We start from the raw sequence: 18,597 nt of genomic DNA on the forward strand, positions 1-18,597 counted from the left end.
CCAAAGCCATCAAAGTAGCAGGAACATATTTTTCTTTATTTCTGATAACTTGTAGATAACTTGTTCTAAACCTGCTCTGAATGCATCTTTTATTGTTATCATTTTTTATAAAAAAAAAAAAAAAAAGATGGCTGCTTGACACTAGGTGACAGTAATTTAAAGCCATCCCCTAGACAAAGCTGCTCAAGATCTTCCTGCTGTAGAGAGGGAGTGGGGAATGCTTAGGGAAATTGTGACTGGGTACTCCCTGTCCTAGGTAAAGGCAGGACCCAGATACAAGCTAGTTTTAGGCCAGCCAAATTCCAAGAAATCAGGTAACTGTGACTGCTTGTTTACGTAAATACATACAACAAAACTACTACTGAAAGATGAAGTGAAATATTAACCATTTTGAAAGCAATCCGACAGTCTTTAACAGAATTTAATGTTTGTATTCCCTTTAATTCAGTAATTCTATGCCTCGTTTATACCTACAAGAAAATTTTTCTAGTTTGTGTAATAGATCAATAAGGAACAATGCAATATTTGTTTATTGAATATATTTGTGGTAGCTGAAAGCTGAAAGTTACCTGTTCAATGTCATGTTTTTAGAAACCACGAATAAGGTATACCCCAAAATGACAGATAAATATTTAAATATTTTATGTTTATATTTCATACTAATAAAAGGTATGAAACAAAACAGAAAAGGGACATAGCACACTTTTAGTGTTATAATTTTAAATTCGAGACAAAAATATTACTTATTTTATCAAGACACATCACTATCGAAGGATATACATCAAGCATATTAGAATAGGTGTCTATGATGGACATTATGGAACATTATGAGGAATGTGGATTAGAGAAAGTGGACTAAGGAGAAAATTAAAAGAAAATAAATTCAAACAGAAGTATAATTTTATGCATGCAGATGATGATAATTTGCCGTAGATTAAAGAGTTTGAAAAATTGAGATTTGTGCGACTGTCATCACCGCAATCAACTAATGGATCAATTAAAATTTTATTTTTTCTTTAAACTAGGTAATGAGTTCAATGAGATTATTTTCAATTTCTACAGAAAAAAGTTACTATGGCAGAAAATTTCACATTGTAATTTATTTTTTACAAAAAGATATTCACATTTAATTTAAGAATAATCTTGCTTCATTTTATCAAATTTTATAATATTAACTGAAGGATTATGTTGAAATAGGACTACTGACCTTGCTGATTTTGTTTTTTCTAAATTTACCAGTTTTATAAACATTGCCTAAATAACGTTAATCTTGTCTTGATAAATTACATGTATGTAAAATTATCTTAATTTTACTACTAACTCCCCTTCAATTTTGCACTTATTTATTAAGAAAATATAAGCATGCATAGAAGGGAAATGGAATAATAAAATAAAAATGTCTTTGGACTCAGTAATACTGGGCTTCAAATTCAGGTTCAACTCTTCCTGAATTTGCAATGTTGAATATAATTTATCAGTTTTCTTTTATGTGAAATAGAAATAATATGTAATTGAGAGAGAGATTATAAATATTAAACGAGATAACATACAAAATGCCTAGAACACCACCCTGCTGGATAATGAATCATCTACTCTCATCACAAGTAACACCATGATGCAAAAACAGCTACAGATGATTCAGATTTCATTTCTGATATAATGTGAATGCTAAAATATGAAGCTTTTAAAACAAATACTTTATTATGTTAAATAAAATTTTTGTTAAAAATTGTTAAACTAAAATAGTGCTTTTTGAATTTTGTCATCAGTGTACTACCTTAGCATTTCCTTTTTTTTTATTTATGTAAACAGTATATACATCAGTTCTATAAAGTACCAGTCTGAAAGGTTGTTTTTTAGTTTTGTGGTTTTGATCTGTTATGTTTTTCACGTCTTCTTTCCTTCCTTCCTCCTCTTCCTCTTCTATTTTTTTTTTCCTCTCATCTTCTTCCTTCTCTTCCTCCACTTCTTTCTCTCATTTTTTAAAAGCAAATGTAAACCAACTCTTAGAATCCCTTTAATAGCTGTCTCTAAAAATGTGGCATTTATGATAAATTAAGAATTTAAATTTATTATATTTAGTTTACGTGCTAAAAGGCACCAATATTTGGTTACAGCAATAATTCAGGTTTGTACCACTTCTTACAATTTTAAAATCACTTTTATATACATCATTTATATATTTTATAATAATCCTATCTTCCTCATGTGACACATGAATAGAATGAAATTCAAAGATCTGTAGAATAATTTTTCAAAGTTTTTTAAATCAGTTTTTCAAAGACTAAATGCATGTCTAACCTCAAGTCTTTGGATTAGAAATCTACTAATTGTCGGGAATATTGCATATGTAAAATATTAGTTGGATTACTGGATTATTGAATGTTATTATTTAATTTTCCTACTTGAATATCGTTATAAATTTTTTAATTGGCTTTTTCATAGTCACCTAGTTTATTTAGTTATTAGGCAGAAAGAATAATGCAGAGTTTTATATTATAATATCATATGTAATATAAAAATTAATTATAATTCTTAATATGGTATCTGATTTTCCAAGTGGCCACTATATTTTTCTTACAATGTTATTAACAGCAGAAATTATCCTGAAGCTAATCTAGTTACATTAAAGTTTTAAATATGTAGCTCTCGGTGCTTAGAATAATGAGCTCATATGTGTTTTATACAAAGCATGAGACAACCAATCCACAGACATAAAAAGAAACCATTATACAGTGAATTACTTGTAATAAAAAAACTGCCCATCAACCTACTAATATGCCATTAAAATGCAGTATTAAAGCATAACATTATTACTTCCAAAACTGCTGGTCTAAAAGTAAGCATAAATAAAATGTGAATGATAATTATGCTCTATTGATTCTCAGCTAAAGCTTTTAAAGGAAAAAGTAAAATCTCCTCTTAGAAAGGACTTCTGAAAGAGTAAAATTAGATGATGTTCACACTTGCTTATAAGACATGAGACAATTCTGAATTTTGAGAAAAAAAAAGAAAAATAATATATTCTAAAGATAAGTATTTCTTGAGAGTTGGAGGTTGTGGATCGCTTATACCACTCAGCAATCTATTGTCAGAATGAAACATTGTACAATGTATCATTCACGGAATTTTCCCTATTGTGTGAATTCTCAAGACAAGTTATATTTTTAAAGAGAATTTCAATGCTATTGGGCTTTTGCTTGCTGAAAGTTATGTAAAAAGATGAATATCAAGATTTATATTTATCCCATTTTTGAATTCTTTTCTTTTTTATTTTACCTTTATTGTTGAGAAGTTAGAATATAACATCCAAATACAAAGAGAGGAAGAGGCTTAAAAATGCATTTGCATTTTATTGAAACAAAATAGCATTTGCCAATTTTAACTATGCTAGTGATCTATTTTAAAGTAAATTATTTCCACTTTGGATATTTAATCATGGAAAGAAAATATGGGCATGAAAAATTCTGGAAAGATGGAGAGCTGAATTTTACTTCCTTTCCCTCTGAACTTCACAATTCCTCTGTCTTCAACTCTAGGTGAATATTAGGATAAGCTTATCCTAGAAAAATCTTGACCATCTGGGACCCTTTGACTTATATATGAAATGCCACCATGCTGAGAACACTGGGAACATGTGTGGGCTGTGCCCTCTCCAGCCCTAAGGCCTTAAGGGTGAGGAGCCCCAGGCACACACTGCTAGTGTCTTAATACGTAAAAGGCAGCTAACCTAATGCTGCACCCCTGCCCCATAGTGATGGAGAGTGATTTTCATTTGCTCACAGTTAGGTGGTGCTGCATTAACCAAGTCTAAAACCCAAAAAACAATTTAAAATTATAATAATAACAACAAACTTCAAGGATTCTAGATAACAAGTAGCTGTTCAAACAATATTAATACAAGGCAAGGAAAACAGAGCTGTTGCTGTTGACAGGCAGTAACTTGAATAATGACAAGATAAGATATTTAATAGATTCCAATATGGTACACACATGTGGCAAATATTTACTATAGAACTAGAAGATATAAACAAATATGATTTCCCAAATGAACAATTTAGTAAATGAATTGAAGATGATGTGATCACTGTTCGGACCACAATTTTTGGCTTAAAATATCATATGGAAAGAAACATCTCAAAGCACTGGAGAAATATACTTGGATAAGTCGGAAACAAAAAGTATAACAGGAAAATGTGGAAATAATATGAAGAGACAATTCGCAGAGGAACAGATTCTAATGATGAATAAGTATATGAATACACACTCAAACTAAATTAATAGTCAAAAATGCAAACTAAGGTAATATCGAACAAATGTTTTATATCTATAAGATGGGCTATTTTAAATTTGAGATAATACCTACTACAGATGAAGAATTTTCTCTGGAAAACTTCCTTATACATAATTGATAGTAGTGCAAATTATTATAGCAATTTTAAAAGCAAAATGATAACTTCCATTAAGAAATGAAAATACAGATAGACTCTGAGCCATCATTTCTTTTTTTGAAAATTTATTTTATAGGATTGATTCTACAGAAATAACATGTATAAATTCATTTTATAGGATTGATTCTACAGAAATAACATGTATAAAGTTATGTATTGCAGCATTGGTCAAAGAAGAACTAAAAAGAAAACAACCTGAATACTCAATCTCAGTATGTCAGTGAATTATGATACATTTATAAAAAGAAATAATGTATAGACAAGAAAAAAATAAATTTGAATTATATAAGTGAAGAAAACACTTCCATTAAGAATGAAATCTATATAACTTGATTTTGTGAACATAAAATGAATAACCCCATATAACAATGAGGTTTTCATTAATAACAAATAATTAATATTTATTATGACTTAAGGATTTTATTAAGGAGTTTATTTATATAATTCATTTTATCCTCTAAATTTTTATAGTATATTTGAGCAAACTGAGATACATTAAGGTTTAATAACTTACTCGATATTATATAGCTGGTAAAAGGTAGAGCCAGATTAAACATACATCCAGCAATATGGTTTCAAAACCTAAAAAAAGTGTGTATGTTGTCTGTGAGAAAGTGTATATCTTAGTCTTTTGGGGTTGCTTTAACAAAAATACCATTAACCGAGTAGCTATAAAGAACAGAAATTTATTCCTCTCAGGCTAGAGGCTGGGAAGTCCAAGTTCAAGGCACAGGCAGCTTTCGTGTCTGATGAGAGCCTTCCTCCAGGTTACAGAATTCTCATTGTAAACTCATGTGGCAGAAGGAGTGAGGAAGCTCTCCGGGGCGTCTTTTATAAGGACATTAATCCCATTTATGAGGACTCCAGCTTCATAACCTAAACATTACCCAGAGGCCCACCTTCTAATACTAAGACTTTAGGGGTTAGGATTTCAACATATGAATTTTTAGAGGACATAAAGAATCGAACTCTAGCAATATATGTGCATATGTATATATATATATATATATATATATATATATATATATATACACATTGGAAAGAGTCTTAAAGAGTCTTAAAGAGCTGAATCAAGAAATCTGCACTGGACACAAAAAATTAAATTAGTAACAAACAGAATTCAATACTATATTAAAAAATACAAATAAACGAGTTTATTCTAGAATAAACAAAGTTGTGTCAATGTCCAGAGAACTATTAATATATTATATATTGATACAGCTAGCAAATCCATTAATAAAATCAGTTATATTACTAGAGATATAGAAAAGTATTAACAAAATTTCCATGTATGTAAATAAATTAGATAAAAATACCTTTATTTTAAAAAATAAAAATAAAATAAAAATAAAAATAAAAATCATATATATTCAGTCCAAATGACAGCCACTTAGTGGGAAATAGTATTCATTAGACGATGAAAAGAACAAAGAGCTTTATTTCTCTTTAAAAGTGTGTTGGAAATATTTTCAATTTAATTACAAGAAAAGAAAGTAATAAAGCATAAAATTATTTTAGTTAGCAACATTTAAAAAAAATCCTCATAAAAAGAAGCTTCTACCAACACAAAGAGAATTAGGTTGAATACTATTTTATAAAATTAATAGCCTGAATATATACAAACATGAGATGTATCAAAAACCTGAGAAAAACATTATAAGAACCTTGTAGACAAATATCCTCCATAAACATACATACAAAAATATTTACAAAACATTAGCAGACTAAATTAAGCAAAAAAAGATAATATATAATGGTCATCTGGGTTTTATTTTAGGATAAGGCTGGTTTAACATGTGAAAATCAATCAATTTAATTTACCATATTTACATAACAAATTGAAATATGTCTCATCATCTCAACAGATGCAGAAACAGCATTTGACAAATTAAATACCTGTGTGAAATAAACTCTCAGTGACATAAAAATAGGCGCTTCTTCAATCTGACAAAAGTCATCTATGAAACACATACAGTTAATACCACATTTAATAGTAAAAGATTGAATACTTCCACAATGAGATCAGAAAAAGAAATGAATGTCTTTTCTTATGCTTCTTAAGGTTATTGACTGTGAACTTTTTTTTTAATAAAGGCATTTAAAGCTATAAAGTTATAGGCCTTACTGTTAAAGTGTACAGCTGAAACTTATGGGATTTCGTTAACCAATGTCACCATAAAAAAATAAATTAAGAAATAAAATAAAAATAAAAATAAAGCTATAAAATTCCCTCTCAGTGCTGCGTTAGCTTCATTCTATACATTTTGATATGTTTTCATATTTTCTCAATTCAAAGTACTTTCAAGTTCCCCTTGATATTTCTTCATTAACATACAAATTATTTAAAATATGTTTACTTTCCACCTATTTGTGCATCGAATCTTTTTTGTTGATTTCAAATATAATTCTGTTGTGAACAGAAAGCAGTTTGAGTGGACTCAAACCTTTTAAATTTATTGAGGCTTGTTTTATAGTCTAGTATAAGGTCTAGCCTGAAGAATGTTCTATGTGCACTTAAGTAGAATGTGTATTCTGCTGTTATTCTATACTTATCTATTAGGTCTAGTTGATTTATAGTTTTCAAGTCTTTTAGTTCCTTGACGATTTTCTGTCTAGTGGTTCTATAAATCACAGTGAGTGGAATATTCACACCTCCAAATATTATTGTCGAATTACTTATTTTTTCCTTCAATGTGTCAGTTTTTGCTTCATGTATCATATCCTTCTGTTGTAAGGTATGTATATGCTTATAATTTGTATATCTTCATCATGAACTAAAGTTTGTTATAGACTGAATTGTTTCCCCACAAAGTTCATAGTTTAAAGTCCTAATCCCACTGTGACTGCATTTGAAGATAGGGCCTTCAAGAAGGTAATTAAAATTAAATGGGGTCATAAGGTGGAGCCTTAATCTAATATGACTTATAAGAAGATGAGAACACAAAAGGAATGCATATACAATGAGAAAAAGACCACATGAGGAAATAGCAAGAAGATGTTTATCTGCAAGCCAAAGGGAGAGCTCTCAGGAGAAATCAATCCTACCAACTGTGAGAAAAATAAAATAAAATAAAATTCAGCAACCACATACGGTTTACAGGACCACAAGTCCCCTGGTCCTGTCTCTACCTGTGTTTCATCTTTTGCATCTGTCTCATCTTCCATACAGTCCTAAAAATCTCAACATGTCCCATCAGTTCTTGCTTCAGGGCATTTGAATTTCTTGTACTTTTTCCCCCAAAGATTCTCCTCTTCCATATTCATGACACTTTCCCATAATTCATACAGTTCTTTACTCAAATTCCACCAGATGTCCTTCCTAACCACCTTTTTATCCCTTTATATACACACATGTATATACATATATTTTATCCCCATTACTGATTCAGTTTTCTACATATAGGAACACTATGTATTACTACATATTAATACAATATATATTTCGTGTATCTAGTTTATGTAATTTTATTTCTGTATCCATGAAGGGAGGAATTTTTACATAGTTTGTGAAAGGTTATATTCCCAGTATCAAGAGTTTACCTGATATATTATAAATATTTAATAAACCAATATCTAGAGAATATATAAAACAAATGAATATGCTTTATTTTTTAAAAATTGAAGTGGTTTCTAACCTAGAAAAGTTTCAAATACAGTACAAAGTATATTTTAATCCTGAACCATTTGAAACAAAATGCTTTTTTTATTCCCTAACAGGTAGGTTAGTATGTATTTTCTACAATGTCATTCTTATACATATTTATAATAAAATTGTCAAATTTTGAAAATTAATGTTAATTTATTACTAATATCTAACATTTGAACTTAATTTAACTTTTACTAGTTGTTCCTAGATTGTCTTTATAGCTAAAGAATCTAGTTTAGTATAATGTGTTAAATTTTATTAAAATATCTCTTTAGTTTCTTTTAATCTGAAATAATTCTCCAACATGTTCTTGACAATCCTGACCCTGACACAAAAAAATTACAGGCCAATTATTTTGTAGATTGTTCCTTAATTTGAGATTTTTCTCATTGCATCCTATTTGTTGGCACATAATTTAGATTTTTCCAATTACTGATGTTAAATTCAATCACTTGATTTAGGTGATATCTGCCAGGCTTCTCTTTTGTTATATTTTTCTACTGTAATTTATTAATAATATGTAGGAAAATAATTAGAGACTATATAAATATTCTATTTCTTTTCAAATTTCAATTTATATTTATTTATATTATCATGGAGTCATGATTTCCTATTTCATTCAGTGGGTTATAATATGTTCCTATCGGTATTAATTTTTGAGGGCTGTCATAACAGAGTACTGAAACTATGTAACTTAAAACAAGACAAATTTATTCTCTTATATATTTAGAAGTTAAAAGTTCAAAATCGAGCTGTTTTTAGGTCTTTCAGGGCTATAGGGAAAAATCCTTCTTGTTCCTTCCTAGCTTCCGTTTGCTCCTAGCAAAGGTTATTATTCCTTAGCTTGTAAGGTACGCTATTCCAAACTCTGCCCTTATCTCACATGGACTTCACTGTATGTTTCCCTGTGTGTCTACTTTTCTTCTCACAGAAATATCAGTCATTGGATTTAGGGCCCTCCTTGATCCAGTACGAGCTTATTTGATTCTAATTACATCTGTGAAGCCTTTATACAAATAAAGTCACTTTCTGAGGTTCTAGGAGGACATAAATTTGGTGGTAGGGGGGATTCTAGTCAACCTACTACACTATTAAAACTTACTTTGAGGTTCAAAGATTCCAGGTTTGGCTGACAGCAGCTAAATCTGGCTTCTATTAAGATGTTTCCTTTTGACATATCTCCATTATATTTTCAGATTTTCTTTAATTTCTGGTATAATAAGATATTACTGGGTGATTTGCTATTTTGTCCTAGCCCTGGAATTAACTATCTCTCCAAGTAGAAATAATAGAAAATGGTATTTAGAAACTAAGATCTTATCATAGATATGTTAATTGCTTTGAGTTTTGGCTGTTTCAAGGCTCGCTCAGTGAAAATAAAATTAGGGAATGTGTGCACACACATACAGAACCTCACTTCACTTCTCTTGAGCTCAGATTCCCCCACTTCTACCTCCTTCAGCTTGCCATAGAGCAGAATTGCTCTCTTTGTCATGTGATTGAGCCATCTCTTTGTGTAGTAGTTCTAATGAAAGGGCTCCAACATGCAGGAAGCTTCCATCTCTCAGCAGAAACAGACTCCTCATTCTCCTTGGGTTCTAGTACCTTTGTTCTAACCATCTCAGCTTGTCTCCTTTTCTTGGCATAGACATAGACAGTGGCTTTGCTTAGCTGCACCTAATCACTATTGGACTGAACTAAATGATTAGGAAAGGAAGACGATGAGAAAGAGGAGCTCTTTTTTATTTTTAATAATTTCATTATTTTTCTTATTAAATTCTAAATGAATAAATAAGCTTTGTAAATCCTCACAACTTTTTCTTTGTTTTCTACCATTTTATTTTCTTCCTTTGTATTGTTTGTTTTTCAGTTAAATCTGAGATTGAAAAATTAACTTGTTATTTCTAATTTTAATATATTCATTTAAGACAAGATGTTTCCTTCAAACAACCATTTTCTCCGAATCAGATAATTTTTATTATAATCTGTATTTCTAAATGTTTTATTAATCACTGTTAAGATGTAGTTTTTCAACTAAAAAATATAGAATTTTTAAATTATAGATTTTTTTTTTTTTACTGACTTCTAATTTCTTTGTATTATGGTTAGAGTACCTCTTCTGACTTACATTGTTTCTCAGAAATGTGTTAAGCCTTGTTTTATGATATATTACATTATTGATTTATATAAATATTCCATGTGTTGAAAATAATGGATATTTTCTAGCTGTTGGGAACACAGTTCTTTATGTCCCTATGAAATCAGGCTAGTTAATTATATTGTTCAAATGTACCATATTCTTCCTCTTTAGTTTAATTTTCAATAATTGAGAGAACTCTGCTCACTTCTCTTAGTGTAATTCAAACAGTATATACCTTTTTTTTTCTAGCTTCTTTCTCTCAATATTATGTTTGTGAGATTCACACATATTACTGTATATACTTGCAATTGTTCATGTTATTGATGAATAATGTTCAAATGTATGAATAGATCACAATTTATCTATTTTATTATTGATATACATTTGCATAGTTTTGACTTTATTAATCATGAAAAATATGTAAATTAAAACAATAATAATCAACTTGATTCATTATTAGAAAAATTCAAATTAAAACTGAATGATATACTACTACATCCACTCCAGGATGAATGAATGGACAGATAGGTAGATAGATAGACAGACAATACTGTCTACTACTAGTACAAGTACACTATATATTATTACTACTACATTAATAAAACTGCTTTGGAAAATTGCTTAGCATGCCACTGTTTATTAAAGCTGAATATAATCCTATCCCATGAGCTGAGCTAGCAGTTGTACCCATAGGTTATACCCAATAGAAAGGGATTCTTACATTCACCAAAACACATCTATAAGCAAATGTATTTTCTGATTTACACGTGTTTTTACTACTGTATAAACTTACCCTCACTTCTGGCAACTGAAACCAGTTGTTAAGATCTATTCTCCATGATTCATCATCTGTATTTTTATTTTCATAGTAAAAATCTGAAGTTTCTGTCTGCTAATGTCCCTTGTCATAGTCAAGAAGTCTGCTATTATTCTAATCATTGCTTCTTTATAGTTAATTTTCACTTCTTTCTGGCTATTTTAAAAACAATTGCTTTGATTTTGGTGTTCCACAGTGTCTATACATGACAATATATTGTTTTTATTATTATTATTGTATACAGTGTGTATCCTTAACCTATAGATTCGTATATTATACAAGTTCTAAAAAAATATTATTTCTTAAATGTTGCGACTTTTCTATTCTCTATTTTTTCTTAAGGACTCACATTCAAGTTATTATTTTTCATATTGTTTTTGACACTTTCCAACTTATATCTTTTATGGTATGCTCTAGGTATATTCTTTACAACTATTTTCCACTTCATTAGTTCTCTCTTCAAGTAAGTTTATTTTATGTTTAATAAATGCATATTTTTTTAAATTTTAACAATTATACTTTTATTTTTCATGGTCGCATATTTAAATATACTTGTTAATTCCTAGTAATGCTTCATAATCAATTAGCAACTGTGTATTTTATATATTTAAATAAACGATGCCTTCGGTTATAAAATATATACAAGACAGTCCCAAAATATGCAGCTTGTGGGGAGGATCTAAAGCTACTGTGTTTTGTTTATTTTTTTTTTGCTGACAGAAATAATTTATTATCTTTATGATATTCAATTTATCATAATCTCTGAGTATCTTGTAAACCTAGATTAGGAACGTTTTTCTCCAGAGATGTGCTTTTGCTAGTAGCACCAACAATCTCAGCTCACTTCCTCTTGAGAGTCTTAGCTCAGTGCAGAAGTTTCAAGCTCTATTTCCCCATTTTGCACTTCACACAGTGCTAAGTATCTAATAGCAGGGATATTGTTGATCTCTGCCATCGAGGCAATCTAACTTCTCATTTCTTGTACTTATTGTTCTAGTTTTCCACTAATGATTTAGTCCCAGCTCAGAGTGTGTGTGCACGCGCGCGTATGTGCACGCGCACGTGCAAAAAGAAATAGTCTATGAAGAATTCTTATAAAATTAGTGATGTCTCAAAATTTGTGTATATAATTCCAAAAAAAAGTAAAGAAGTTCATAAAGCTATGTTTTAAGTAAATCCATGTAAATTAAAGTTGAATAGCTTAAAGAATTAAAGGAGATAGATTTGTAGCAAATAGGAGAACAGGTTATATGTTCATAAGACAAAATCTATAAAGATTGTTCATGAAAGATGGCAGCTTGGTAAATACTCTTCTTGTTCATACCTGTTCTTCCCTCCTTGAACACCACTATATGTTATGTGTGTCCTATTTTTTCTAGTTATTAGTCAGTTTGCCTTTACTCTCTTATTTATACTATCTATTTTTGTTTTTATGTTCTATACAAGTCGATGTCAGAATGGTGACTTAGATTACATTTGAATGCCTTAGTGTCTATCACAGTCATTTAGATAGCATAAACTCATTCAACTGAATGGTTTAGGAATATTTTCCTAAAAAAAAAATCTCACATTGATGTTTTCTACTAGAATTTACAATTATAGACCAATGTCGATCATCCCTAAACTTCCATACAAAACTAAATATTTGATGATAAATAGAAATGTTGAGAAATTAAATTTCTTTTGTATTTATTAATGATGGAACACAGTACATCCATCATGCCTTGTATGCTGATGACATAAACGTATGATTCATTGTCTTCTGAATGAATAACCTCTTGTAATACCCTAGGACACTGTCCTTGGCATGGCTTTATCAGCCATACTGGTAAACAGTAAATTCTGACTAAAAAAACTCATTGCTTTAATCTTTGTTCATCTCCATGCTAATGTTGCACAAAATATTGCATAATATATGGATTTGTCTCCCTGAGAATAACACGCACACATTGGTTTGAAGGTGCTTTAATGTTTAGAATTAGGAATCTTATTGTCTGGATTCTATAATATTTCATCTTGTATCATACTTCTTGTGTTTTACAATATTCTAAATCTTAAAACTCTTATACAATAATTTCTGTAAAATACTTTAAATAAATTCAAAGTATAAATATATAATTTTTGCTCATGACTAACTAATCTATGTTTTTTACAATGTAGTTCATTAGCTATGATAAATCAAAACTAAATGAAAGCATATAATGTGCCTTTCAGACTTAAACTCAGATTTTAAATTCATTATTATTCATATATAGTTTAAATGGCTTTATTCTGATCTAAATATCATGCAAATTAAATTTACTTGTGCCAATAGGCATGGCTATGGTCATTGGCAGTGATATGATGACTCCTTAAATAAACAGAAATCTAAGGCCATGTTTAAAGTATGAGAATCTTTTCATAGATGAGTTTTCACTGTCAATATATTAAAAATCTCCTAAAAATAAACTTTGAACCAAGAAAAAAAGTAACAAGTCTCCAGATTTTTATAGAATGAATTTTGGAAAAGCTTCTAAATCATATTGTCTATGATAATAGTTGCCTGTAAAAATACATAGTTTATTTTTTTAATTTCAATATAAGTTAAAGAAAAGTTTCTATTAATTCACTATTCAATGTTAACCTCGTTAAAATATTCTACTTAACTAGTACAAATGAAATCTTTAAAGATTGGGCAGTAGGTCAGGAAGTTATTATAAACTAAAAGGTAATTCAAAGACTGTGTAAGGATGGTTTATTATTGTAATTTATCAGTATTAACAGATAAAAATAAGAGGTAAATGTGGACAATTTATTTGAATTTTATAGGTTTTGGGTTTTTCATACTTCTAGTAATTAACCTTAGATAGCCTAATATGAAATTAGATATCCAAAGAATATTGTTAAAATGTTTAGGCATTTTGGCATTTGTTATTTCTGCCACAGACATTTGGCAAATTATTATATCTTTTGGCACCCATGTTATTCATAGACAAAAGAGTTCAGTCACAATGCTCAAAGCATATTGATTATATATGAGAAAAGAAAGATTGCTGTTTGTTTTCTATAATGTCAATTAAGTAAAGAAAATGTGTTAACACTTTAAGCATAACTATGAGAGGTTTTATTTTTTACAGAGTATAGCTAGTTGAAAGACATAATTGTGACAACAGTGTAAATAATGCACAACAGTTATGGAGAACATTCTCTCATTTATTGTACAACAGTGAATATGTACATATAGATTCTATTTTAAACCTACTTTAAGAAAAATTAATTTAAAATGTGGATTTGTCATATTTTAATTATATAGTGTATGCGGACCTTATTTTAGTTTGATTGACTGCTGACAATTTCTGCCAACTAGTATGTAGAATAATCCTCATTGCATTTCATGCTAATTCTGTTTCTTGGCTAAGCATTATGCTATCAATCTGGTGTCATTCTCCCAGGTTCCTGTAAGAAGCATTTCAAATAAAATTTTAGTGTCTATTTATAAGCACAAAGGAAAGGTATATTCTACAAGTTATTGGCCAATGGTCCACTCCCCAAGCAAAAACCTTTTCATCATTTCAGTATTATTAAGTTACAGTGAAGCATCTAAATTGACCATTGATCTAATTTATTCTTATATTCAAGGGCAAATTTTACTCTTTCAAGGAAAACAATATGTGTTGCCACAATTTTTCTCAGATTTGCTTGATGATTTTAGCTCTTAATTTTGAAATATCATTTCACTTGTGCAAGAAAATTGGTGCTCAGTTTCTCTGGCCTCTTTCACAATTTGCTTTTATTTCCTTTTATTTTTAATATCAGCATTGTATTCCATCCTCAATTCATTCTTTCCTGTCTTTCTAGAAGGAAAATAAATCTCAAAAAAATTAAAAAGAACTTACTTACTTTGTGTGGCTTTTTCATATTTCTCTAGTAAGGAGAATTCATATCACTTAAAATATTTTTTTCTGGAGAAAAGAAAAATGCATGACCGGAGAACAGATGGTAACCAAGGTTAAGGGCTTTATTCAGAAAGCATTTGTGTATTCTGTATGTTTCCTAACTTTCTGACATTTTAACCCAGTTTGTATAATAGTAATTTATATGTAGAAGAAAGTTCTGTGTGACATTATCATTTGTTGAAACATATAAAAAGGAATTCAAGTTCATTAGTAGACAAAGAATCGACAATTCAGGAAAGAAAAGTTAAAACTCAGATACTTAACTGTCATAAAGCCATTATCTTCACAAAGACACCTTCTTACTATAGAGGAGATTCAATTTATACCTAAAATATTTTTTTGTTGCTGGTGAGGATTTAGGTGGCAAGTTTTCTGATATGTAATATCCTTTTAATAGAAATAGAGACATCCTCTTCACTAAAGTTGACTCTTTAGAAGTTGTATTAACTCAGGATATTACATATAATTTTAAACTTGTCCAAAGAAAAGGAGAAAAATAAAAGATGAGATGACTAGCAAAGTACCTGAGGAAGAGGGTAGGATGCAAATGCAGGCTGAAGAATCAATATAAATCCCTCGAGATTAAATAATCCATGCCATGACAACCAAATATTTCTGACTCATTTAACACTGTCGTTACATATTCAATGTAAAAAGAAATTAAGAATAATATAACTGTATTTTAACCAGATTCCTTAGAGCCTCTAACAATGTTAGGAAACAGTAAATTCTTAATTTATTTCACCCATATTCTCTTTTAAAAAAATAGAATCGCTGCTTCAAAAGTATAGATTAATGCATTGTTTTATTTTTTCAGCTTTATCAAGATATAATTGATGTATATCTTTGTGTGAGTTTAAAGTATACAATAGTTTCTTGCATTTTTTTTTCTGGAAACTTCCCCCAAATTAAAATGACAGCTTCATATTTTCCAAAATGAATGTTTCCATGATTTCAAATTGTAATGATCATAAACAACTTGTGTTGTCCTCCAAGGAACTAAAGCTAATAGCTAACTGTGTTGCAATAACACCCGCTGATTGTATATAAATCCTGTGATGCATGAAACCAAGAAGCACTAATTATGAACATTGTCAAAGTGCTGGCTTATACTTTTTGATGTTTTCTTGACTCTACATATTCATTCTTCTTAGTAGAAATCCCGTCCTTCATTGAAATCCACAAATAGTTAAAAGAACATAGCTATCATTTCATAAAAAAAAAAATTACATAAATTTATGTACCTGTGGTTCCTATTTATTTCATAAGATAAAACATTCTTCCTTAGACAATCATTGCACCTCACATAATTGAGTGATGTTTTACATTGCCGTTAATGGGCCTCTCAAGCTGCATTGCAATTTTCGTGTGCACTGCTTTCAAATGGCTTTCCCTATACCCATGCACTATTTTGTCATATTCCCCCTTTGTGACTTGCCCTGATTGCCTGACTCAGCATCATTCTTGTTTGTCTTTTAGCGTCCTTAGTTTTGGGCTAACCCAATTTGATGCCTTGATTTCCTTTTAAATTCTTATGTAATTAGCTAATTTCCCCCATGTGAAGTGTTTGCTTAAGGAACATGAGTTTACTTGAACTTCTTTATCTCTTACTCTCTATTCCTATTGCTTTTATTATTGTTAAAACTTTTCAAAGTTTCTTTTTTCTCATTTTCTCCTCTTAGTTATGCTGGAGTCTGTTTACTGTTTTTTCCTTTTCTTAAATAATGGACTTAGGAAATTATGTGTCAGATACTTATCTATTTTTGCTTCGAATCACTCTTTTTTAAACCTACTCTGTGCTTGAGATGAGGATGAGAAAAATACATTTCCACAATTTTATTACTGCCTAGCTTCTTGCATTCTCCCAATGGGAGGCACTAGGGGCAGATTGAAATGGAAGAGGCAAATAGGTGATGTTTTCTTTTTCCGGCTTTGATTGATAGACATTGTTTAGCATCTGAGGACAGATAAGCTCAAGTCTCAGCTTCGTGGACACTCCCAGAACCACCACCTCTTCCTATTAAGTGTCCGGAGAACAGTACCTTCTATCACTTTGGGACATGAGGGACCCTCATTCAAGAAACTGTATTTTGCTCACATCATCTCTTTCCTTTTTTCTCCACAGGGTTGAGAGCTGCATGCTCAGTTGCTATCTGTGTTTCCTCTTTCCTCACTTAAAAATAAAAATTTCAGGCTTTCAAAACCTGCATAACTAGGTTTAAAAACAGGTAACCTTGTATTAAATCTAGTTCATTTATAACGTATCTGGTATAAGAATTAAATTAAATTTCCTTGATTTTTCTAGTTCTTATTGTCTATTCTTATCAATTTTGTTAAGATATTTTTATTCTGAAATTATTTTTTGTATTATTTTAACCTTCAATTGAGCCAATGAATGTTTATTAGTTGTTTTTGTAACTGGAGTTACAAACATTGGCATTTTACATAGTGCAGAGTGTCTGGAGAATAATAAAAAGTTGCACTAGTTACAAAAGTAGTAACCACTTTTATCATTTTTAAGAGAATACTGCATGTTAAGTATAACACTTTTTAGAAATATTCCACTTAATCCTTATAACTGTCTTCTTGAGATCATTATTTCCCGGTTTTAAGTGAATAGAATGTATGGCTCAGAGGTTAAATGAACTAAATTTGCAGGACTAGAAACTGGTGCTCTTAAACCCTGGAATGCACACCACGAAATTTATGCTTTTAACTACTATGCAGAAAAACTTGCATAGACTTTCAACTTCCAACTAATAGATATGAAACTTCTAATGTGCTTGAAGTATATCCTAATGCTTTTATTTCAGAGTAATACCTTTTTAATTGAAATGCTAACATTTTCTAATGAAAAAGAATTTCAGACACTAATTTTATGACAAATATTTCTACTTTTAGATCAGAATGATCAAAAAACTTAATATGCCAATAATATTCATCCTTACTTTGTTGCTATTGCTGATGAATTGCATTTAAAAAAATTAAAAAAAACACAACTTCTATTTCCAAATTTTCAAACCATTTCTATAGATATTGTTTGCTTGCTTACCTTAGAAAAATATTTATAAATGTTTAGACACTTATCACCATGACAAACACGTGTTGTTAATATAATCAAAGAAGGCATTCTGAATAATTGAGAGGTTAAACTATTAAAGAGGTTTAAATGTAATAGCGAGCATTTTATTTCCTTTACACTCATCATAGACTTAGTTTAAACAGAAATAGAATTTTAGAAATATTTACTGTTTAGCTTAGCCAAAATGCTGAAAGAGGATTTATAATAGCTTTTTAAAAATCAATAATTGTGTATAAATCTTACCAATAGTTACCGAAGTGAAAATTTTTTAAGGAGACTATGAATGGTAATTTATAATGGAACCCTATTATTTCTCTGGTTGTAAGCAGTGTCGATTTTCTCCTCCACCCAATCAATGTCTAAGAGGTTCTTACAAATCTTTTGGCCATCTCATCTGCATTATGGCAACAGATATAAATTAATAGAGTATGAAAACTCAACTAGTTATAATTTGATTTGCTTAAGTTAATTACAATTTGTTTTAGAAATAATATTTGAGTTCTCATAATGAAACTTCAGTTATTCT

This window comes from Rousettus aegyptiacus, unplaced genomic scaffold, assembly GCF_014176215.1.
Source record: "Rousettus aegyptiacus isolate mRouAeg1 unplaced genomic scaffold, mRouAeg1.p scaffold_m13_p_4, whole genome shotgun sequence".
NCBI lineage: Eukaryota > Metazoa > Chordata > Mammalia > Chiroptera > Pteropodidae > Rousettus > Rousettus aegyptiacus.